Source organism: Microcaecilia unicolor, chromosome 7 (assembly GCF_901765095.1).
Source record: "Microcaecilia unicolor chromosome 7, aMicUni1.1, whole genome shotgun sequence".
Classification (NCBI taxonomy): domain Eukaryota; kingdom Metazoa; phylum Chordata; class Amphibia; order Gymnophiona; family Siphonopidae; genus Microcaecilia; species Microcaecilia unicolor.
The window spans coordinates 85,162,811-85,189,012 of NC_044037.1; the positions used below are offsets into that span (position 1 = coordinate 85,162,811).

Consider the following 26,202-nt stretch of genomic DNA (forward strand, 5'->3'; position numbering starts at 1 on the left):
CTTGGACACCTCCCAGATCTACACAACCGATAGTAGCAAGAGCTCGAACTAATTGTAATTCACATAATGGTATATATATTATTGAATGTCCATGCCATCTGATCTATATAGGTAGATCAAGCCGCCCGATTAAAATCAGACTTAATGAACATAAGTCACGGATAAAAAATAAAGTATTGTCTGCTCCTATAGTCCAACACTGGATTGAAAAAAATCATCAGATTGAAGACATTAGGTGGCGAATTATAGATCACATTCAGCTAGGATGGGAAGGTGGAAACCCTGAATCTTTATTAAACTACAAAGAACAAAGGTGGATTTTTTATCTGCATTCATTGTTTCCTCATGGATTAAATTCTGAAATAGATTGGTGGTCTTTGATTTGATCTACACCTTTAAATTTTGGATGTTCTATATTCCCTTCACTTTGATTGGTGGGTCTGGATATGACGTGTCTGCAGTATAATTGGCTGATAGTTTTCAGCTGTGGCTATTTAAATTGCTGAGGCAGAAGAGACGCCGCAGCCATTTTATTTTGATGCCGAAATAATATCTAAGATGGTAACTTTATAGTGAGTAAATATTAGGAAATTTTAAGATTGTTTGGGGATAATCTTTTTGATAGATTGTGCTTTTTTCTCAGCAAACCTCTTCCCTGATGAAGAAAATTCGGGCGGAGGTTTGAAGTTGGAGAATCAATGTTACATACAGCTATTTAAAAGCTAAGTTATATTTATATTTATTTGATTTATTTGATTTGCAGTTCATCATTTGAGAAGTTTGAACTTACTATATAAAGACTTTTAGATTTGGTTAATTAAAAAGTAATAAGAAAACGGGTGGAATTATGACGAGTTAAACAGCACCATCACTATATTGAAAAATGATTGGATGGTTGCGCTGTTAAAAATTCTGAATATCCCCGAAAAAAGATACTGTGAAAAATATTGGTTATAGTTAAAAATGATTTAAACACTAGGTGTTAGGGACTATTTAATTAGTGGATTATGTTTTAATCCCCACACCATGTAAATCGTGGTCTCCTTAAGTTAGATTGTTTGAATATTGACATAACCACAGCTGTAAAGATGGCAACGACACCTGACTTAGATACATTTGGATACTCGGATGATCAAATGTCTAAATTGCTTCAACGTACGGCAATATTAGAGGATAGTAGAGCAGATCTGGGGGGTATATCCTGGTTAGAATTAGAGAACATTAACAAACGTCTCATACAAGCAGAACTTCATGGGGATACAATGGTGCAATATATTAAAAGTCATATGATCCCTAGAGGATTAAGAATTCAAAAAGCACCTTCGCTATTTACCTATGATGACAACTTCATTAAGAAGTGGAATGCGATCCTAAATAGATGCAGTAGAGATCTTATGCTACTAATAGTGGAAACTACTGCATCAGTGGAACAGGATCTTAAAGTTAAAGTGTTAGAGTTGTCGGAACAACTTCAACAGAAGACCCCCCCAGATGAATACTCAAAATTTCAACAGGAGATGTCTGACAAACTTAAATCTACTCGGGAATCGATTAAGCAATTTAAGATTAAAAAATTTAAGCGTGATGAGAAAGACTATACTACTAATCACGTTTATTATTGGATGCAAAATGAGCGATTTATGAAAACTAGGCCGGACACAGTGTTTAGTGGTCCTCCCTCGGATAGCGATTCGAGCGGAGAGAGTGTAGGAAGATCTGCACCACGTGCGGCTGCTTCACAAGGACCGCAATCTTTTTTAGAGAATCGACGCCCATTCAATCGAGGGAGGAAACCCCGACAGGTACGATTTCAACAACAAGAATATTACAACAATCCTCCGGGTTCAGGACGATATTATCAGACCAGAGCTCGATCAAATCAGAATCAGTGATTGTTAACATATCATCTGTGCAACTGACATCTGCTCAAGATAGACTTTTACATCTCGGACTGGGTTTTGTCCCCACTGTGTTCTATGATCCTTTTAAGACACGGGTGGGTCTATATAAATTTTTCAGAAAACTGCATTTAAAAAAATTTTTCCATGACCATCCGAGTATCCCTGATATTTCAATAGTTCAACCTAAGTCCACCTGGATGCCCTATGAAAATTTGGATCCCAGTATAGTAGCATTTCAAAGATGTATTTTACATGAATTAGAAATCATGGAACGTCAATATAAATTGGGATTTAAATCTCAGAATTTGTCTAGAGAATTGCGGGAGGCATTGACATCTCTCCAAAATCAATCTGAGGTACTTATAATACGAGCTGATAAAGGAGGGGCTGTGACGATATGGGATAAGCAAAAATATCTTTATGAAGGACAAAGACAATTAGGTGATGAAATGACATATAGAAAATTGGTATCAGATCCTACTCCTTCGTTACAAAAACTTATTAAGGATCTAGTTACTGAAGCAGTAGAACGACAAATTTTGACACCAAGGGAGGCTCGTTTCCTCCTGAAGGAATATCCTAATATTCCTAGGATCTATTTTCTACCAAAAGTACATAAAGATATGAATAATCCTCCTGGTCGTCCTATTGTGGCTCTCTGTAATACTATTCTTGAACCTTTATCAAAGTTTTTGGATGTTTTTTTAAAACCTGCGGCCAGTAGAGTTAAATCTTTTCTTCAAGATACCACAGATTTTTTGCGTTCTCTGCAAACTGTGCAAGTAACTGAGGATTCCATCTTAGTGACGGTAGATGTTACCTCTTTATATACGGTGATTCCTCAGAGAGAAGCTTTACAAATTATTGCGGACATATTGGACATGCGTTTACCTCCTCAACGCATCTCCAAAGATTTTTTGATGCAATTAGCAAAATTTGTGATTGAAAAAAATTATTTTCTTTTTCAACAGGAATTTTTTGAACAGATTCAAGGTGTGGCGATGGGGGCATCTTTAGCCCCCTCAATTGCAACTCTCTACCTGGCCAAATTCGAGGACTCCTTTATATATTCCTCAAGAGAATTCCATCAGATTTCGCTTTGGAAACGTTTCTTAGATGACATTTTTTCATCTGGAATGACACTCCTCAGTCTTTGCAAAAATTTATGGGAAAATTGAATTCTTTTCAAAGTAATTTAAAATTCACATTTAAGTCACATCTAACAGGCATTGAATTTTTGGATGTCTGGGTATATAAAAATCCATGGTTTTTATGCACTAATCTGTATCAGAAACCTACTATGCGTAATACTTTACTTCATTTTTCGAGTTTTCATCCTTATCACCTTAAAGCCAGTTTACCAATCAGCCAGTTCCTAAGAATCAAAAGAATTTGCTCTGAAGAAGTGATGTTTGAAGATCAGGCTTGTAAAATGACAACGCGATTTCTAAATAGAGGATATCCTTATACGGTTATTAAAAAAGCATACCGTAGAGCAAAATATGCCTGTAGGGACTGGCTGTTACAATATAATATGCAACAAACTGACGATAAACTGGTTTTGGTTATTCCATATTCTGCTCTAAGTTCGAATATTAATAGAACTATACATCATTATTGGAAGATGTTACAGATACATACTTGTTTTGAAGATCATCCGATCTGCGCGTTTAAAAGAGGGAAAACGATAGGAGAGATGCTGACTTATAAGAGATTGGACTATATTGCACTGGATCCGATGACTGTAGGACACTTTAAATGTAATTCATGTCAATGGTGTCAGTTTGCAATTGAAGGGACATCTTGGACACCTCCCAGATCTACACAACCGATAGTAGCAAGAGCTCGAACTAATTGTAATTCACATAATGGTATATATATTATTGAATGTCCATGCCATCTGATCTATATAGGTAGATCAAGCCGCCCGATTAAAATCAGACTTAATGAACATAAGTCACGGATAAAAAATAAAGTATTGTCTGCTCCTATAGTCCAACACTGGATTGAAAAAAATCATCAGATTGAAGACATTAGGTGGCGAATTATAGATCACATTCAGCTAGGATGGGAAGGTGGAAACCCTGAATCTTTATTAAACTACAAAGAACAAAGGTGGATTTTTTATCTGCATTCATTGTTTCCTCATGGATTAAATTCTGAAATAGATTGGTGGTCTTTGATTTGATCTACACCTTTAAATTTTGGATGTTCTATATTCCCTTCACTTTGATTGGTGGGTCTGGATATGACGTGTCTGCAGTATAATTGGCTGATAGTTTTCAGCTGTGGCTATTTAAATTGCTGAGGCAGAAGAGACGCCGCAGCCATTTTATTTTGATGCCGAAATAATATCTAAGATGGTAACTTTATAGTGAGTAAATATTAGGAAATTTTAAGATTGTTTGGGGATAATCTTTTTGATAGATTGTGCTTTTTTCTCAGCAAACCTCTTCCCTGATGAAGAAAATTCGGGCGGAGGTTTGAAGTTGGAGAATCAATGTTACATACAGCTATTTAAAAGCTAAGTTATATTTATATTTATTTGATTTATTTGATTTGCAGTTCATCATTTGAGAAGTTTGAACTTACTATATAAAGACTTTTAGATTTGGTTAATTAAAAAGTAATAAGAAAACGGGTGGAATTATGACGAGTTAAACAGCACCATCACTATATTGAAAAATGATTGGATGGTTGCGCTGTTAAAAATTCTGAATATCCCCGAAAAAAGATACTGTGAAAAATATTGGTTATAGTTAAAAATGATTTAAACACTAGGTGTTAGGGACTATTTAATTAGTGGATTATGTTTTAATCCCCACACCATGTAAATCGTGGTCTCCTTAAGTTAGATTGTTTGAATATTGACCTAACCACAGCTGTAAAGATGGCAACGACACCTGACTTAGATACATTTGGATACTCGGATGATCAAATGTCTAAATTGCTTCAACGTACGGCAATATTAGAGGATAGTAGAGCAGATCTGGGGGGTATATCCTGGTTAGAATTAGAGAACATTAACAAACGTCTCATACAAGCAGAACTTCATGGGGATACAATGGTGCAATATATTAAAAGTCATATGATCCCTAGAGGATTAAGAATTCAAAAAGCACCTTCGCTATTTACCTATGATGACAACTTCATTAAGAAGTGGAATGCGATCCTAAATAGATGCAGTAGAGATCTTATGCTACTAATAGTGGAAACTACTGCATCAGTGGAACAGGATCTTAAAGTTAAAGTGTTAGAGTTGTCGGAACAACTTCAACAGAAGACCCCCCCAGATGAATACTCAAAATTTCAACAGGAGATGTCTGACAAACTTAAATCTACTCGGGAATCGATTAAGCAATTTAAGATTAAAAAATTTAAGCGTGATGAGAAAGACTATACTACTAATCACGTTTATTATTGAATGCAAAATGAGCGATTTATGAAAACTAGGCCGGACACAGTGTTTAGTGGTCCTCCCTCGGATAGCGATTCGAGCGGAGAGAGTGTAGGAAGATCTGCACCACGTGCGGCTGCTTCACAAGGACCGCAATCTTTTTTAGAGAATCGACGCCCATTCAATCGAGGGAGGAAACCCCGACAGGTACGATTTCAACAACAAGAATATTACAACAATCCTCCGGGTTCAGGACGATATTATCAGACCAGAGCTCGATCAAATCAGAATCAGTGATTGTTAACATATCATCTGTGCAACTGACATCTGCTCAAGATAGACTTTTACATCTCGGACTGGGTTTTGTCCCCACTGTGTTCTATGATCCTTTTAAGACACGGGTGGGTCTATATAAATTTTTCAGAAAACTGCATTTAAAAAAATTTTTCCATGACCATCCGAGTATCCCTGATATTTCAATAGTTCAACCTAAGTCCACCTGGATGCCCTATGAAAATTTGGATCCCAGTATAGTAGCATTTCAAAGATGTATTTTACATGAATTAGAAATCATGGAACGTCAATATAAATTGGGATTTAAATCTCAGAATTTGTCTAGAGAATTGCGGGAGGCATTGACATCTCTCCAAAATCAATCTGAGGTACTTATAATACGAGCTGATAAAGGAGGGGCTGTGACGATATGGGATAAGCAAAAATATCTTTATGAAGGACAAAGACAATTAGGTGATGAAATGACATATAGAAAATTGGTATCAGATCCTACTCCTTCGTTACAAAAACTTATTAAGGATCTAGTTACTGAAGCAGTAGAACGACAAATTTTGACACCAAGGGAGGCTCGTTTCCTCCTGAAGGAATATCCTAATATTCCTAGGATCTATTTTCTACCAAAAGTACATAAAGATATGAATAATCCTCCTGGTCGTCCTATTGTGGCTCTCTGTAATACTATTCTTGAACCTTTATCAAAGTTTTTGGATGTTTTTTTAAAACCTGCGGCCAGTAGAGTTAAATCTTTTCTTCAAGATACCACAGATTTTTTGCGTTCTCTGCAAACTGTGCAAGTAACTGAGGATTCCATCTTAGTGACGGTAGATGTTACCTCTTTATATACGGTGATTCCTCAGAGAGAAGCTTTACAAATTATTGCGGACATATTGGACATGCGTTTACCTCCTCAACGCATCTCCAAAGATTTTTGATGCAATTAGCAAAATTTGTGATTGAAAAAAATTATTTTCTTTTTCAACAGGAATTTTTTGAACAGATTCAAGGTGTGGCGATGGGGGCATCTTTAGCCCCCTCAATTGCAACTCTCTACCTGGCCAAATTCGAGGACTCCTTTATATATTCCTCAAGAGAATTCCATCAGATTTCGCTTTGGAAACGTTTCTTAGATGACATTTTTTTCATCTGGAATGACACTCCTCAGTCTTTGCAAAAATTTATGGGAAAATTGAATTCTTTTCAAAGTAATTTAAAATTCACATTTAAGTCACATCTAACAGGCATTGAATTTTTGGATGTCTGGGTATATAAAAACCATGGATTTTTATGCACTAATCTGTATCAGAAACCTACTATGCGTAATACTTTACTTCATTTTTCGAGTTTTCATCCTTATCACCTTAAAGCCAGTTTACCAATCAGCCAGTTCCTAAGAATCAAAAGAATTTGCTCTGAAGAAGTGATGTTTGAAGATCAGGCTTGTAAAATGACAACGCGATTTCTAAATAGAGGATATCCTTATACGGTTATTAAAAAAGCATACCGTAGAGCAAAATATGCCTGTAGGGACTGGCTGTTACAATATAATATGCAACAAACTGACGATAAACTGGTTTTGGTTATTCCATATTCTGCTCTAAGTTCGAATATTAATAGAACTATACATCATTATTGGAAGATGTTACAGATACATACTTGTTTTGAAGATCATCCGATCTGCGCGTTTAAAAGAGGGAAAACGATAGGAGAGATGCTGACTTATAAGAGATTGGACTATATTGCACTGGATCCGATGACTGTAGGACACTTTAAATGTAATTCATGTCAATGGTGTCAGTTTGCAATTGAAGGGACATCTTGGACACCTCCCAGATCTACACAACCGATAGTAGCAAGAGCTCGAACTAATTGTAATTCACATAATGGTATATATATTATTGAATGTCCATGCCATCTGATCTATATAGGTAGATCAAGCCGCCCGATTAAAATCAGACTTAATGAACATAAGTCACGGATAAAAAATAAAGTATTGTCTGCTCCTATAGTCCAACACTGGATTGAAAAAAATCATCAGATTGAAGACATTAGGTGGCGAATTATAGATCACATTCAGCTAGGATGGGAAGGTGGAAACCCTGAATCTTTATTAAACTACAAAGAACAAAGGTGGATTTTTTATCTGCATTCATTGTTTCCTCATGGATTAAATTCTGAAATAGATTGGTGGTCTTTGATTTGATCTACACCTTTAAATTTTGGATGTTCTATATTCCCTTCACTTTGATTGGTGGGTCTGGATATGACGTGTCTGCAGTATAATTGGCTGATAGTTTTCAGCTGTGGCTATTTAAATTGCTGAGGCAGAAGAGACGCCGCAGCCATTTTATTTTGATGCCGAAATAATATCTAAGATGGTAACTTTATAGTGAGTAAATATTAGGAAATTTTAAGATTGTTTGGGGATAATCTTTTTGATAGATTGTGCTTTTTTCTCAGCAAACCTCTTCCCTGATGAAGAAAATTCGGGCGGAGGTTTGAAGTTGGAGAATCAATGTTACATACAGCTATTTAAAAGCTAAGTTATATTTATATTTATTTGATTTATTTGATTTGCAGTTCATCATTTGAGAAGTTTGAACTTACTATATAAAGACTTTTAGATTTGGTTAATTAAAAAGTAATAAGAAAACGGGTGGAATTATGACGAGTTAAACAGCACCATCACTATATTCAAAAATGATTGGATGGTTGCGCTGTTAAAAATTCTGAATATCCCCGAAAAAAGATACTGTGAAAAATATTGGTTATAGTTAAAAATGATTTAAACACTAGGTGTTAGGGACTATTTAATTAGTGGATTATGTTTTAATCCCCACACCATGTAAATCGTGGTCTCCTTAAGTTAGATTGTTTGAATATTGACCTAACCACAGCTGTAAAGATGGCAACGACACCTGACTTAGATACATTTGGATACTCGGATGATCAAATGTCTAAATTGCTTCAACGTACGGCAATATTAGAGGATAGTAGAGCAGATCTGGGGGGTATATCCTGGTTAGAATTAGAGAACATTAACAAACGTCTCATACAAGCAGAACTTCATGGGGATACAATGGTGCAATATATTAAAAGTCATATGATCCCTAGAGGATTAAGAATTCAAAAAGCACCTTCGCTATTTACCTATGATGACAACTTCATTAAGAAGTGGAATGCGATCCTAAATAGATGCAGTAGAGATCTTATGCTACTAATAGTGGAAACTACTGCATCAGTGGAACAGGATCTTAAAGTTAAAGTGTTAGAGTTGTCGGAACAACTTCAACAGAAGACCCCCCCAGATGAATACTCAAAATTTCAACAGGAGATGTCTGACAAACTTAAATCTACTCGGGAATCGATTAAGCAATTTAAGATTAAAAAATTTAAGCGTGATGAGAAAGACTATACTACTAATCACGTTTATTATTGGATGCAAAATGAGCGATTTATGAAAACTAGGCCGGACACAGTGTTTAGTGGTCCTCCCTCGGATAGCGATTCGAGCGGAGAGAGTGTAGGAAGATCTGCACCACGTGCGGCTGCTTCACAAGGACCGCAATCTTTTTTAGAGAATCGACGCCCATTCAATCGAGGGAGGAAACCCCGACAGGTACGATTTCAACAACAAGAATATTACAACAATCCTCCGGGTTCAGGACGATATTATCAGACCAGAGCTCGATCAAATCAGAATCAGTGATTGTTAACATATCATCTGTGCAACTGACATCTGCTCAAGATAGACTTTTACATCTCGGACTGGGTTTTGTCCCCACTGTGTTCTATGATCCTTTTAAGACACGGGTGGGTCTATATAAATTTTTCAGAAAACTGCATTTAAAAAAATTTTTCCATGACCATCCGAGTATCCCTGATATTTCAATAGTTCAACCTAAGTCCACCTGGATGCCCTATGAAAATTTGGATCCCAGTATAGTAGCATTTCAAAGATGTATTTTACATGAATTAGAAATCATGGAACGTCAATATAAATTGGGATTTAAATCTCAGAATTTGTCTAGAGAATTGCGGGAGGCATTGACATCTCTCCAAAATCAATCTGAGGTACTTATAATACGAGCTGATAAAGGAGGGGCTGTGACGATATGGGATAAGCAAAAATATCTTTATGAAGGACAAAGACAATTAGGTGATGAAATGACATATAGAAAATTGGTATCAGATCCTACTCCTTCGTTACAAAAACTTATTAAGGATCTAGTTACTGAAGCAGTAGAACGACAAATTTTGACACCAAGGGAGGCTCGTTTCCTCCTGAAGGAATATCCTAATATTCCTAGGATCTATTTTCTACCAAAAGTACATAAAGATATGAATAATCCTCCTGGTCGTCCTATTGTGGCTCTCTGTAATACTATTCTTGAACCTTTATCAAAGTTTTTGGATGTTTTTTTAAAACCTGCGGCCAGTAGAGTTAAATCTTTTCTTCAAGATACCACAGATTTTTTGCGTTCTCTGCAAACTGTGCAAGTAACTGAGGATTCCATCTTAGTGACGGTAGATGTTACCTCTTTATATACGGTGATTCCTCAGAGAGAAGCTTTACAAATTATTGCGGACATATTGGACATGCGTTTACCTCCTCAACGCATCTCCAAAGATTTTTTGATGCAATTAGCAAAATTTGTGATTGAAAAAAATTATTTTCTTTTTCAACAGGAATTTTTTGAACAGATTCAAGGTGTGGCGATGGGGGCATCTTTAGCCCCCTCAATTGCAACTCTCTACCTGGCCAAATTCGAGGACTCCTTTATATATTCCTCAAGAGAATTCCATCAGATTTCGCTTTGGAAACGTTTCTTAGATGACATTTTTTTCATCTGGAATGACACTCCTCAGTCTTTGCAAAAATTTATGGGAAAATTGAATTCTTTTCAAAGTAATTTAAAATTCACATTTAAGTCACATCTAACAGGCATTGAATTTTTGGATGTCTGGGTATATAAAAACCATGGATTTTTATGCACTAATCTGTATCAGAAACCTACTATGCGTAATACTTTACTTCATTTTTCGAGTTTTCATCCTTATCACCTTAAAGCCAGTTTACCAATCAGCCAGTTCCTAAGAATCAAAAGAATTTGCTCTGAAGAAGTGATGTTTGAAGATCAGGCTTGTAAAATGACAACGCGATTTCTAAATAGAGGATATCCTTATACGGTTATTAAAAAAGCATACCGTAGAGCAAAATATGCCTGTAGGGACTGGCTGTTACAATATAATATGCAACAAACTGACGATAAACTGGTTTTGGTTATTCCATATTCTGCTCTAAGTTCGAATATTAATAGAACTATACATCATTATTGGAAGATGTTACAGATACATACTTGTTTTGAAGATCATCCGATCTGCGCGTTTAAAAGAGGGAAAACGATAGGAGAGATGCTGACTTATAAGAGATTGGACTATATTGCACTGGATCCGATGACTGTAGGACACTTTAAATGTAATTCATGTCAATGGTGTCAGTTTGCAATTGAAGGGACATCTTGGACACCTCCCAGATCTACACAACCGATAGTAGCAAGAGCTCGAACTAATTGTAATTCACATAATGGTATATATATTATTGAATGTCCATGCCATCTGATCTATATAGGTAGATCAAGCCGCCCGATTAAAATCAGACTTAATGAACATAAGTCACGGATAAAAAATAAAGTATTGTCTGCTCCTATAGTCCAACACTGGATTGAAAAAAATCATCAGATTGAAGACATTAGGTGGCGAATTATAGATCACATTCAGCTAGGATGGGAAGGTGGAAACCCTGAATCTTTATTAAACTACAAAGAACAAAGGTGGATTTTTTATCTGCATTCATTGTTTCCTCATGGATTAAATTCTGAAATAGATTGGTGGTCTTTGATTTGATCTACACCTTTAAATTTTGGATGTTCTATATTCCCTTCACTTTGATTGGTGGGTCTGGATATGACGTGTCTGCAGTATAATTGGCTGATAGTTTTCAGCTGTGGCTATTTAAATTGCTGAGGCAGAAGAGACGCCGCAGCCATTTTATTTTGATGCCGAAATAATATCTAAGATGGTAACTTTATAGTGAGTAAATATTAGGAAATTTTAAGATTGTTTGGGGATAATCTTTTTGATAGATTGTGCTTTTTTCTCAGCAAACCTCTTCCCTGATGAAGAAAATTCGGGCGGAGGTTTGAAGTTGGAGAATCAATGTTACATACAGCTATTTAAAAGCTAAGTTATATTTATATTTATTTGATTTATTTGATTTATTTGATTTGCAGTTCATCATTTGAGAAGTTTGAACTTACTATATAAAGACTTTTAGATTTGGTTAATTAAAAAGTAATAAGAAAACGGGTGGAATTATGACGAGTTAAACAGCACCATCACTATATTGAAAAATGATTGGATGGTTGCGCTGTTAAAAATTCTGAATATCCCCGAAAAAAGATACTGTGAAAAATATTGGTTATAGTTAAAAATGATTTAAACACTAGGTGTTAGGGACTATTTAATTAGTGGATTATGTTTTAATCCCCACACCATGTAAATCGTGGTCTCCTTAAGTTAGATTGTTTGAATATTGACCTAACCACAGCTGTAAAGATGGCAACGACACCTGACTTAGATACATTTGGATACTCGGATGATCAAATGTCTAAATTGCTTCAACGTACGGCAATATTAGAGGATAGTAGAGCAGATCTGGGGGGTATATCCTGGTTAGAATTAGAGAACATTAACAAACGTCTCATACAAGCAGAACTTCATGGGGATACAATGGTGCAATATATTAAAAGTCATATGATCCCTAGAGGATTAAGAATTCAAAAAGCACCTTCGCTATTTACCTATGATGACAACTTCATTAAGAAGTGGAATGCGATCCTAATAGATGCAGTAGAGATCTTATGCTACTAATAGTGGAAACTACTGCATCAGTGGAACAGGATCTTAAAGTTAAAGTGTTAGAGTTGTCGGAACAACTTCAACAGAAGACCCCCCCAGATGAATACTCAAAATTTCAACAGGAGATGTCTGACAAACTTAAATCTACTCGGGAATCGATTAAGCAATTTAAGATTAAAAAATTTAAGCGTGATGAGAAAGACTATACTACTAATCACGTTTATTATTGGATGCAAAATGAGCGATTTATGAAAACTAGGCCGGACACAGTGTTTAGTGGTCCTCCCTCGGATAGCGATTCGAGCGGAGAGAGTGTAGGAAGATCTGCACCACGTGCAGCTGCTTCACAAGGACCGCAATCTTTTTTAGAGAATCGACGCCCATTCAATCGAGGGAGGAAACCCCGACAGGTACGATTTCAACAACAAGAATATTACAACAATCCTCCGGGTTCAGGACGATATTATCAGACCAGAGCTCGATCAAATCAGAATCAGTGATTGTTAACATATCATCTGTGCAACTGACATCTGCTCAAGATAGACTTTACATCTCGGACTGGGTTTTGTCCCCACTGTGTTCTATGATCCTTTTAAGACACGGGTGGGTCTATATAAATTTTCAGAAAACTGCATTTAAAAAAATTTTTCCATGACCATCCGAGTATCCCTGATATTTCAATAGTTCAACCTAAGTCCACCTGGATGCCCTATGAAAATTTGGATCCCAGTATAGTAGCATTTCAAAGATGTATTTTACATGAATTAGAAATCATGGAACGTCAATATAAATTGGGATTTAAATCTCAGAATTTGTCTAGAGAATTGCGGGAGGCATTGACATCTCTCCAAAATCAATCTGAGGTACTTATAATACGAGCTGATAAAGGAGGGGCTGTGACGATATGGGATAAGCAAAAATATCTTTATGAAGGACAAAGACAATTAGGTGATGAAATGACATATAGAAAATTGGTATCAGATCCTACTCCTTCGTTACAAAAACTTATTAAGGATCTAGTTACTGAAGCAGTAGAACGACAAATTTTGACACCAAGGGAGGCTCGTTTCCTCCTGAAGGAATATCCTAATATTCCTAGGATCTATTTTCTACCAAAAGTACATAAAGATATGAATAATCCTCCTGGTCGTCCTATTGTGGCTCTCTGTAATACTATTCTTGAACCTTTATCAAAGTTTTTGGATGTTTTTTTAAAACCTGCGGCCAGTAGAGTTAAATCTTTTCTTCAAGATACCACAGATTTTTGCGTTCTCTGCAAACTGTGCAAGTAACTGAGGATTCCATCTTAGTGACGGTAGATGTTACCTCTTTATATACGGTGATTCCTCAGAGAGAAGCTTTACAAATTATTGCGGACATATTGGACATGCGTTTACCTCCTCAACGCATCTCCAAAGATTTTTTGATGCAATTAGCAAAATTTGTGATTGAAAAAAATTATTTTCTTTTTCAACAGGAATTTTTTGAACAGATTCAAGGTGTGGCGATGGGGGCATCTTTAGCCCCCTCAATTGCAACTCTCTACCTGGCCAAATTCGAGGACTCCTTTATATATTTCTCAAGAGAATTCCATCAGATTTCGCTTTGGAAACGTTTCTTAGATGACATTTTTTTCATCTGGAATGACACTCCTCAGTCTTTGCAAAAATTTATGGGAAAATTGAATTCTTTTCAAAGTAATTTAAAATTCACATTTAAGTCACATCTAACAGGCATTGAATTTTTGGATGTCTGGGTATATAAAAACCATGGATTTTTATGCACTAATCTGTATCAGAAACCTACTATGCGTAATACTTTACTTCATTTTTCGAGTTTTCATCCTTATCACCTTAAAGCCAGTTTACCAATCAGCCAGTTCCTAAGAATCAAAAGAATTTGCTCTGAAGAAGTGATGTTTGAAGATCAGGCTTGTAAAATGACAACGCGATTTCTAAATAGAGGATATCCTTATACGGTTATTAAAAAAGCATACCGTAGAGCAAAATATGCCTGTAGGGACTGGCTGTTACAATATAATATGCAACAAACTGACGATAAACTGGTTTTGGTTATTCCATATTCTGTTCTAAGTTCGAATATTAATAGAACTATACATCATTATTGGAAGATGTTACAGATACATACTTGTTTTGAAGATCATCCGATCTGCGCGTTTAAAAGAGGGAAAACGATAGGAGAGATGCTGACTTATAAGAGATTGGACTATATTGCACTGGATCCGATGACTGTAGGACACTTTAAATGTAATTCATGTCAATGGTGTCAGTTTGCAATTGAAGGGACATCTTGGACACCTCCCAGATCTACACAACCGATAGTAGCAAGAGCTCGAACTAATTGTAATTCACATAATGGTATATATATTATTGAATGTCCATGCCATCTGATCTATATAGGTAGATCAAGCCGCCCGATTAAAATCAGACTTAATGAACATAAGTCACGGATAAAAAATAAAGTATTGTCTGCTCCTATAGTCCAACACTGGATTGAAAAAAATCATCAGATTGAAGACATTAGGTGGCGAATTATAGATCACATTCAGCTAGGATGGGAAGGTGGAAACCCTGAATCTTTATTAAACTACAAAGAACAAAGGTGGATTTTTTATCTGCATTCATTGTTTCCTCATGGATTAAATTCTGAAATAGATTGGTGGTCTTTGATTTGATCTACACCTTTAAATTTTGGATGTTCTATATTCCCTTCACTTTGATTGGTGGGTCTGGATATGACGTGTCTGCAGTATAATTGGCTGATAGTTTTCAGCTGTGGCTATTTAAATTGCTGAGGCAGAAGAGACGCCGCAGCCATTTTATTTTGATGCCGAAATAATATCTAAGATGGTAACTTTATAGTGAGTAAATATTAGGAAATTTTAAGATTGTTTGGGGATAATCTTTTTGATAGATTGTGCTTTTTTCTCAGCAAACCTCTTCCCTGATGAAGAAAATTCGGGCGGAGGTTTGAAGTTGGAGAATCAATGTTACATACAGCTATTTAAAAGCTAAGTTATATTTATATTTATTTGATTTATTTGATTTATTTGATTTGCAGTTCATCATTTGAGAAGTTTGAACTTACTATATAAAGACTTTTAGATTTGGTTAATTAAAAAGTAATAAGAAAACGGGTGGAATTATGACGAGTTAAACAGCACCATCACTATATTGAAAAATGATTGGATGGTTGCGCTGTTAAAAATTCTGAATATCCCCGAAAAAAGATACTGTGAAAAATATTGGTTATAGTTAAAAATGATTTAAACACTAGGTGTTAGGGACTATTTAATTAGTGGATTATGTTTTAATCCCCACACCATGTAAATCGTGGTCTCCTTAAGTTAGATTGTTTGAATATTGACCTAACCACAGCTGTAAAGATGGCAACGACACCTGACTTAGATACATTTGGATACTCGGATGATCAAATGTCTAAATTGCTTCAACGTACGGCAATATTAGAGGATAGTAGAGCAGATCTGGGGGGTATATCCTGGTTAGAATTAGAGAACATTAACAAACGTCTCATACAAGCAGAACTTCATGGGGATACAATGGTGCAATATATTAAAAGTCATATGATCCCTAGAGGATTAAGAATTCAAAAAGCACCTTCGCTATTTACCTATGATGACAACTTCATTAAGAAGTGGAATGCGATCCTAAATAGATGCAGTAGAGATCTTATGCTACTAATAGTGGAAACTACTGCATCAGTGGAACAGGATCTTAAAGTTAAAGTGTTAGAGTTGTCGGAACAACTTCAACAGAAGACCCCCCCAGATGAATACTCAAAATTTCAACAGGAGATGTCTGACAAACTTAAATCTACTCGGGAATCGATTAAGCAATTTAAGATTAAAAAATTTAAGCGTGATGAGAAAGACTATACTACTAATCACGTTTATTATTGGATGCAAAATGAGCGATTTATGAAAACTAGGCCGGACACAGTGTTTAGTGGTCCTCCCTCGGATAGCGATTCGAGCGGAGAGAGTGTAGGAAGATCTGCACCACGTGCAGCTGCTTCACAAGGACCGCAATCTTTTTTAGAGAATCGACGCCCATTCAATCGAGGGAGGAAACCCCGACAGGTACGATTTCAACAACAAGAATATTACAACAATCCTCCGGGTTCAGGACGATATTATCAGACCAGAGCTCGATCAAATCAGAATCAGTGATTGTTAACATATCATCTGTGCAACTGACATCTGCTCAAGATAGACTTTTACATCTCGGACTGGGTTTTGTCCCCACTGTGTTCTATGATCCTTTTAAGACACGGGTGGGTCTATATAAATTTTTCAGAAAACTGCATTTAAAAAAATTTTTCCATGACCATCCGAGTATCCCTGATATTTCAATAGTTCAACCTAAGTCCACCTGGATGCCCTATGAAAATTTGGATCCCAGTATAGTAGCATTTCAAAGATGTATTTTACATGAATTAGAAATCATGGAACGTCAATATAAATTGGGATTTAAATCTCAGAATTTGTCTAGAGAATTGCGGGAGGCATTGACATCTCTCCAAAATCAATCTGAGGTACTTATAATACGAGCTGATAAAGGAGGGGCTGTGACGATATGGGATAAGCAAAAATATCTTTATGAAGGACAAAGACAATTAGGTGATGAAATGACATATAGAAAATTGGTATCAGATCCTACTCCTTCGTTACAAAAACTTATTAAGGATCTAGTTACTGAAGCAGTAGAACGACAAATTTTGACACCAAGGGAGGCTCGTTTCCTCCTGAAGGAATATCCTAATATTCCTAGGATCTATTTTCTACCAAAAGTACATAAAGATATGAATAATCCTCCTGGTCGTCCTATTGTGGCTCTCTGTAATACTATTCTTGAACCTTTATCAAAGTTTTTGGATGTTTTTTTAAAACCTGCGGCCAGTAGAGTTAAATCTTTTCTTCAAGATACCACAGATTTTTTGCGTTCTCTGCAAACTGTGCAAGTAACTGAGGATTCCATCTTAGTGACGGTAGATGTTACCTCTTTATATACGGTGATTCCTCAGAGAGAAGCTTTACAAATTATTGCGGACATATTGGACATGCGTTTACCTCCTCAACGCATCTCCAAAGATTTTTTGATGCAATTAGCAAAATTTGTGATTGAAAAAAATTATTTTCTTTTTCAACAGGAATTTTTTGAACAGATTCAAGGTGTGGCGATGGGGGCATCTTTAGCCCCCTCAATTGCAACTCTCTACCTGGCCAAATTCGAGGACTCCTTTATATATTCCTCAAGAGAATTCCATCAGATTTCGCTTTGGAAACGTTTCTTAGATGACATTTTTTTCATCTGGAATGACACTCCTCAGTCTTTGCAAAAATTTATGGGAAAATTGAATTCTTTTCAAAGTAATTTAAAATTCACATTTAAGTCACATCTAACAGGCATTGAATTTTTGGATGTCTGGGTATATAAAAACCATGGATTTTTATGCACTAATCTGTATCAGAAACCTACTATGCGTAATACTTTACTTCATTTTTCGAGTTTTCATCCTTATCACCTTAAAGCCAGTTTACCAATCAGCCAGTTCCTAAGAATCAAAAGAATTTGCTCTGAAGAAGTGATGTTTGAAGATCAGGCTTGTAAAATGACAACGCGATTTCTAAATAGAGGATATCCTTATACGGTTATTAAAAAAGCATACCGTAGAGCAAAATATGCCTGTAGGGACTGGCTGTTACAATATAATATGCAACAAACTGACGATAAACTGGTTTTGGTTATTCCATATTCTGCTCTAAGTTCGAATATTAATAGAACTATACATCATTATTGGAAGATGTTACAGATACATACTTGTTTTGAAGATCATCCGATCTGCGCGTTTAAAAGAGGGAAAACGATAGGAGAGATGCTGACTTATAAGAGATTGGACTATATTGCACTGGATCCGATGACTGTAGGACACTTTAAATGTAATTCATGTCAATGGTGTCAGTTTGCAATTGAAGGGACATCTTGGACACCTCCCAGATCTACACAACCGATAGTAGCAAGAGCTCGAACTAATTGTAATTCACATAATGGTATATATATTATTGAATGTCCATGCCATCTGATCTATATAGGTAGATCAAGCCGCCCGATTAAAATCAGACTTAATGAACATAAGTCACGGATAAAAAATAAAGTATTGTCTGCTCCTATAGTCCAACACTGGATTGAAAAAAATCATCAGATTGAAGACATTAGGTGGCGAATTATAGATCACATTCAGCTAGGATGGGAAGGTGGAAACCCTGAATCTTTATTAAACTACAAAGAACAAAGGTGGATTTTTTATCTGCATTCATTGTTTCCTCATGGATTAAATTCTGAAATAGATTGGTGGTCTTTGATTTGATCTACACCTTTAAATTTTGGATGTTCTATATTCCCTTCACTTTGATTGGTGGGTCTGGATATGACGTGTCTGCAGTATAATTGGCTGATAGTTTTCAGCTGTGGCTATTTAAATTGCTGAGGCAGAAGAGACGCCGCAGCCATTTTATTTTGATGCCGAAATAATATCTAAGATGGTAACTTTATAGTGAGTAAATATTAGGAAATTTTAAGATTGTTTGGGGATAATCTTTTTGATAGATTGTGCTTTTTTCTCAGCAAACCTCTTCCCTGATGAAGAAAATTCGGGCGGAGGTTTGAAGTTGGAGAATCAATGTTACATACAGCTATTTAAAAGCTAAGTTATATTTATATTTATTTGATTTATTTGATTTATTTGATTTGCAGTTCATCATTTGAGAAGTTTGAACTTACTATATAAAGACTTTTAGATTTGGTTAATTAAAAAGTAATAAGAAAACGGGTGGAATTATGACGAGTTAAACAGCACCATCACTATATTGAAAAATGATTGGATGGTTGCGCTGTTAAAAATTCTGAATATCCCCGAAAAAAGATACTGTGAAAAATATTGGTTATAGTTAAAAATGATTTAAACACTAGGTGTTAGGGACTATTTAATTAGTGGATTATGTTTTAATCCCCACACCATGTAAATCGTGGTCTCCTTAAGTTAGATTACCTGTTCCATGACACGATTTGTAAGCGCAAAACCCCTACGTGAAAAACTACACTGGCTCCCCATCAAAGAACACATTGCCTTCAAAATCTGCACTATGGTTCACAAAATTATCTACGGTGAAGCACCGGGATACATGACTGACTTGATCGACCTACCAACCAGAAACACATCCGAATCAACACAAACATACCTAAACCTCCACTACCCAAGCTGCAAAGGACTCAAATACAAATCAACCTACGCATCCATCTTTTCCTACATCAGCACACAACTGTGGAACACACTACCAAAAGCCTTGAAAACCACGAACGACCACTTACACTTCAGAAAAACACTTAAAACCCACCTGTTTAAAAAGGCATACCCTATCGATCCAACATAAATGCTTGATCTCTGTGACACAACAACACTAAAGTTCGTCATAGTCTTTACACAATTTCTCCCGTTGTAGGATCACTTTGAGGCTTATTTTCGAAAGAGAAAAACGCCCAAATTCCGACCTAAATCGGGAGATGGATGTCTTTCTCTTGTGGGTGCCCAAATCGGTATAATCGAAAGCCGATTTTGGGCGTTTCAAAACTGCACTCCGTCGCGGGAACGCATAAAGTTGACGGGGGCGTGTCGGAGGCTTGGTGAAGGCGGGACTGAGGCGTGGTTATCGGCTGAGCAGAGATGTGCATGCTAGGCCGATAATGGAAAAAAGAAAGGCGTTTTCAGAGAGAATTTAGGTCACTTTTGTTGGACCCGTATTTTTCACGAACAGGTCCCAAAAAAGTGCCCTAAATGACCAGATGACCACCGGAGGGAACCGGGGATGACCTCCCCTGACTCCCCCAGTGGTCACTAACCCCCTCCCACAAAAAAAAAACCGAATGTTAAACACTTTTTTCCCAACTTGTAAGTCAGCCTCAAATGTCATCCCCAGCTCCATGACAGCAGTATGCAGGTCCCCGAAGTAATTTTAGTTTAGTTAGTGCTGTGCGGGACCCATGCAGAGAGGAAAAATCGGAAGAAAAAAAAAAAAAAAACAAGCAAGCGCAGTCAGGGACGTCTAAATTACCAGGATAGTAAAAGGAGGAATCGAACCAGCAACCTTCTGATTGCAAGCTCAGTGCTCTAGCCAGTAAGCCACATTATTCAGGTGCTTAGATGTCCTTCCCTTTCCATTAAGTCCCTCCAAGTTTCTGTCAGCCAATCACCGCTGTTTAGCTGACACAGATGTCAGCTAAATGAGCTGTGATTGGCTGACAGAAACTTGGAGAGACTTAATGGAAAGGGAAGGACGTCTAATCAGTGGTGCACTGGCTAGAGCACTGAGCTTGTAATCAAAAGGTTGCTGGTTTAATTCCCCCTTTTACTATCTTTTAATTTGGACGTCCCTGACTGCACTTGCTTGCTTGTTTTTTTTTTTCTTCCGATTTTTCCTCTCTGCATGGGTCCCACACAGCACCAACTAAAGTAAAATTGCTCTGGGGACCTGCATACTACTGTCATGGAGCTAGGTATGATATTTGAGGCTGGCATAGAGGCATCTCAGGGGGACCAGTGTACTACGAATGCTGGCCTCTCCCACGACCAAATGCCTTGGATTTGGTCGTTTTTGAGCTGGGACGCTTCGGTTTCGATTATCGCTAAAAAACAAAAACGCCCAGCTCAAAAAACGCCCTAATCCAATGTATTTTCGAAAAAAAAGATGGACGTCCATTTTTTTCGAAAATACAGTTCAGCCCGCCCCTTCACAGACCCGTTCTCGGAGATGGATGTTTTTACAAATGGGCGTTCGTGTTTGATTATGCCCCTCCTAGTGATCCTACCACATGAACCATATCCTACCACAACAACACCTTGTATTTGTTTACTCCGGAGGCTGTGCACAGCCACATTGAGCCTACAAATAGGTGGGGAAATGTGGGATACAAATGTAACAAATACATAAATGATTTCATAAACTTTTAGCACTGCAGCCACCGCTGAGGTACACTGAGGAGGGGGTTTCAGAGACTGGGGCAGGTACCGTGCCACCGGTGGAGGAGAGAGGCGAGTGTGGTGCCAATGCTGGTGCGCCTGAGCCAAAAATGGGCCCACCTGTAGCTACACTTCAGCGCTCATGAAATGCTTATGCTCTACCCACATGTACCTCCCCCTCCCAACAGTTGCACACTAACCAATTTAGGTGCCTTGTTGATAAAATAGTACCTAGCGCTTAAATGTGTTATTGCCAATTACTGGTGCCAATCACACACATCAGCACTACTGGTCTTTAAACCAGCAGTGGCGTAACGAGGGCAGGGTGGTGGAGGCGGTCCACCCCAGGTGCACGTTGCAAGGGGGGGGTGCAAGGAGCAGCCACGCAGCTGTCGGCTCTGCCAGTTTCCTGCTCCCTCTGATGTTACTTCCTGTTCTGGGGCAGAGGGAGCAGGGAACCGCCGGAGCCGACAGCCGCATGGCTGTTCCTAGCACCTCAGGAGGAAAGAGGCAATACACTCGGGTGGGGGGGGGGGGTGTCTTGAGGTGATGCACCGGGGAGGGAACGATGCTACACCCGGGGGGGGGGGGGGGCAACGCTGTACTGTTGGCACCTAAATCTAGGCACCAGCTTATAGATCTGCCTTTCACATCTTCTTAACTTTACTTTTTCAATTTGAACTTTTAAACAGAGTAATTACAGTCTTTAAAACAGGTTCCAGACCCAGCTGTAGTTTAGTAACTCCAGTTCCATTTACTGCTAATAATCTATACATTTGCATGCACAGTTGGTGCATGAGGGGGTATGGGGATAATTCTGTAAGTGGGTACCTCCAATTTGGCAACCCGAGGGCATGCAGTAGAAGCCTGGCATGTACGTAGTTTCTTTTATAGCACTGTTCCCAAACCTCTACTGGAAGTACACCTTACCAGTCAGATTTTTAGGATCACCACAATGAATATGCATGAGATAAATTTGCATATAACAGAGACCCATTATATGCAAATATCTTATATATATTCATTCTGATAACCCTGAAACATCAACTGGCTAGGTGTTCCTCAAGGAGAGGGTTGAGAAGAACTGCTTTATAGAATACTAGCATCACCTGGTATCTACACCAGCTGTAGTAAATATGGGCACCTAAATGAAGCATGCTGCTCCCCTCTGTATGCCCCCCTGCAAATGCCCACTTTTGTAAGTTGAGCAGATAACTACAGAATACCACTTATGGCGATTATTGACATTTAACGCGAGTATACGCTTACAGACATGCATAAATGTCAGCATTCTGTACATTTACACACATAACATGCATGTAAATGTAAGGGCCCAGTTTATACAATGCCCTTTATGTTTTGTTTCCAAATGCTTCTCCCAGGTTCCCAGATAATGTGTGATTTTTCTACTGTATTTTGAAACAAATCACTGCCACATGTCAGTAGGCATGATCTTCCTTGAGTTTGCCAATTACAGCATCACATAACTGTTGACTTCTGAGAACTTAAGCTTTGTTCTTCATCCCTAATTGGACTTATGAATAATGCTTTTCCCAGATGTTGAAGTCTTTTGGCTTCATCAGATGGTTAGCTTTAGTCAAGTGGATCAGCTGAAATTTGTCTGGCCTTCTGAGCTCCACAGAAGGTCCGTCTTTAGTTGGTTAGCTGATTTCAGAGGCAAAGTCATGTCAGCCTCCATAATAGCTTTCCAAGTGTTACTCTTTCTGCTCATATTCAAACAGGCTTAATGCCCCTTCTGACAACCATTTGGAAATACCTCTGAGCAGTATCCAAGGCCAGCATAACTACTAGGCAGACTAGGGTGATAAGCTTTTGAGGGGCGGCAAAGGCATCCCTTTAAAGCTGTTATCAGCAGGCCACCTTTTAGCATCCACTCGCATACACTTAAGACCTGTGGCATACTGCCCTCTTTAAGAGACAGGGAAGGAACATGGCAGGCTTTCAGTGTTCACGAGGATGCAGAAATGCCCACAGCTGCAGGCTCCCAACTTGACTCCAGTGGCAAGGGCAGCAACAGTGATGGCACAAGGAATGAAAGAGGGGGGAAGTAGTGGACACTTTGGTAGGGGAGAGAAGAAAGGAGAGAGATGCTGGACACAAGGAGAAGGAGAGGGGAACTAGGAAAGAAGAGATGCTAGAGACCTGGGGGGAAGGTTAGGAAAGGGAAGGAGAGATGCTGAATTATGGGCAGGGAGGGGTGGGGTGGGTCAGAGTTGGGTTGGGGGCACATGGCTGATGGTTCACCTAGGGTGGTAGATATCCTTAAGCTGGCCCTGGCAGTGTTTGATATAACTAATGTCAAGTGTACCTGAACTGTATAGGATTGGCCTTGTCTCCCACAAACCAGGATGAACTAGGGTAGAGGCAATGCTTTAAGTTCAAATTCTATATCCCCAGTCAAAAATTTTGCAAAGAGTTCCCTGGGGCAGAGGAGGAATGATCTTCCTGTTCTGATCTTGGAGTGGCGCTGGTCCCCAAGTTACCTCTGGAGATCCAGAAGTGAGCAGATTGGGGACCCCCTTCTCTCCTTGTTGATATAGCAATTTCTACTTTCCTACCTGCTGTCTTCCCTCCACCATGACCTATTCCCAGATCTGCTCCCACTCGACTCATCTGTACTCTCTGTCTCTGAATCTGTCAGTATCCATCACTTCTTTCCTACCTAGCTCTGGCTTGACAGCCATAAAACAGGCACTGGGATAGGCAGCAGTGATAGCAGAAAGGCCTTGCAGGCAGTACCACCAGGCACTGGGTTCCCATGGGTCATCTAGTTAGAGCAATTTGCCTATATGGCAACAATATCTGCAAAAGTTAGTGCAGGGCTGATGAAAGTATACTCACAAACCCTGCACTGTTCCCAGCCCTTGCATGTATCTCCCTGCTGATGGGAAACCTGTACAGAAGGAGGGGGCAGGAATTATGGAGGCCCTGTGATCAGATGCATCATAGACCCCCCCCCCCCCCCCCCCATGCTGACTTTTACAGATAGTACTGCCACAGCACCAGATGCTCCACACCAAGGGTAGGTTCTGAACTGTTCCAGGGCTGCTGAGCCCTTTTCTTTCTTGTTCCCCTCCCCCACCCCAGGTCTGCATGGATGGAATTTACCCCACATGGCAGATTGTAGTGATGAACAATAGCGTTTGTGCAGCTATGGTTCCACACATTTAGAGGCCAATTCTATTAAGTGGCTGCCTCCATTTAGGCACCTTGATGACACATGGTAAGAGCCTATTCTATAATGGCATCTGGGTGCCCAGATTCTATTATAGAATATTAATGTAACCCAATAACGGCATCCGTTATATTTAGGTGTCTGCAGTTGCACCAACTGGTGTAACAGTTGGTGCCAATATATGGCAAGGTTGAGTGTAACTTACTGTATTCTGTAAACTAAGCGCGTAAGTGGAAGCCCCACCCATGTCCTTCCGATGCTCCATCCATGTGAATGCTCCTTTACATTTACACACTATATGCCACTTACGCTTGCTCTTACAGAATAGTGCTTAGGAGTGTTGTTGCCACCTACATGCTAAAGCATTAGTATTCTGTACACTTATATGCTCAAGTGGTGTGTACATGTGTGTACTGTGTTGTAGAACTGCCCTTCACATGATGAAGAGATGCAGTACAGCCTTTCCCATTTACCAGGGGAACTTGAGTATGTACACAACTTGACTCCCTCTGAGCTGTCTCTACCTTGACTTTCCAATCAGTACTGGTAGGCTTTTGTGCTGATTTTCCCTCTTTTGAGTACTCGCTTTTTAAAGATTGTTCTAGAAACTGCCCCAGAGACCAACTCCTTCCATTGGGCATCCAGAGTCCTTCTGGGTCAGCATTGGCAGATACAAAACAGATTTGCAGTTCTCGTCGTGAGCACTCTCTGCTATCCAATATTTACAGTAGATATCAACTTTTCTGCTGCACACTTCAACCTTTCCAATATAGTCAAGTGGAGGACCACAATGTTCAACCCCCACCTGCTATCCCACAGCAAGTGAGGACTGGTTGAAAATACTACAATCCACAGCAGTGGCAATCAGAATTCATTAGCACAGCCATCCTTCTCACTTAGCACTTCCAGACTGGACATTGAAACAGCATGCCGACACCTTGATGTTCAAGATTCTGTACTTGATTACCAAACCCATGTCAATGCCTGTTTTCAACTGTAGCACATATTTGGTTTGATCCAATGCACAGTCTATCTCCAGGCTGCCCGCTACACCTGTATAAAACCTCCTTCATGGGCTCAAGCTTCCACAGTTCAATGACTGGCTGTGCCTCTGCACTAGGAACACACTCACTGTAGCAAGCACAAGAACATTGGCCATCGTTTCAAGCACACAGCAGCAAAATCAAAACATTTACAAGAAACACAGAACATGCAGACATAGGAGCCGACTTTGTGGGTGCTGTGGGTGCTTGAGCACCCCCAATATTGAGAAAAATCCTTATTTTTGTCCAAGGAGGGGTTATTTCCATTGAGCTTAGCACCCCCGATAATTTTGAAAAGTTGGCTCCTATGCATGCGGAAAACAGTCAAAACTCATCAAAATTCACAAAATAAGGCTCATCCTGTTAGCTGTTCCTTATTGATTTCAAATTCCTCTCAGC

General features: G+C 38.4%; 1 protein-coding gene across 1 annotated transcript in view; it reads left to right on the plus strand.

Annotated features, from left to right (window-relative positions):
* AKAP4 (A-kinase anchoring protein 4) overlaps positions 1–26,202 on the plus strand; it is a 157,508-nt gene that overhangs the window by 92,694 nt on the left and 38,612 nt on the right. The window lies entirely within an intron of this gene.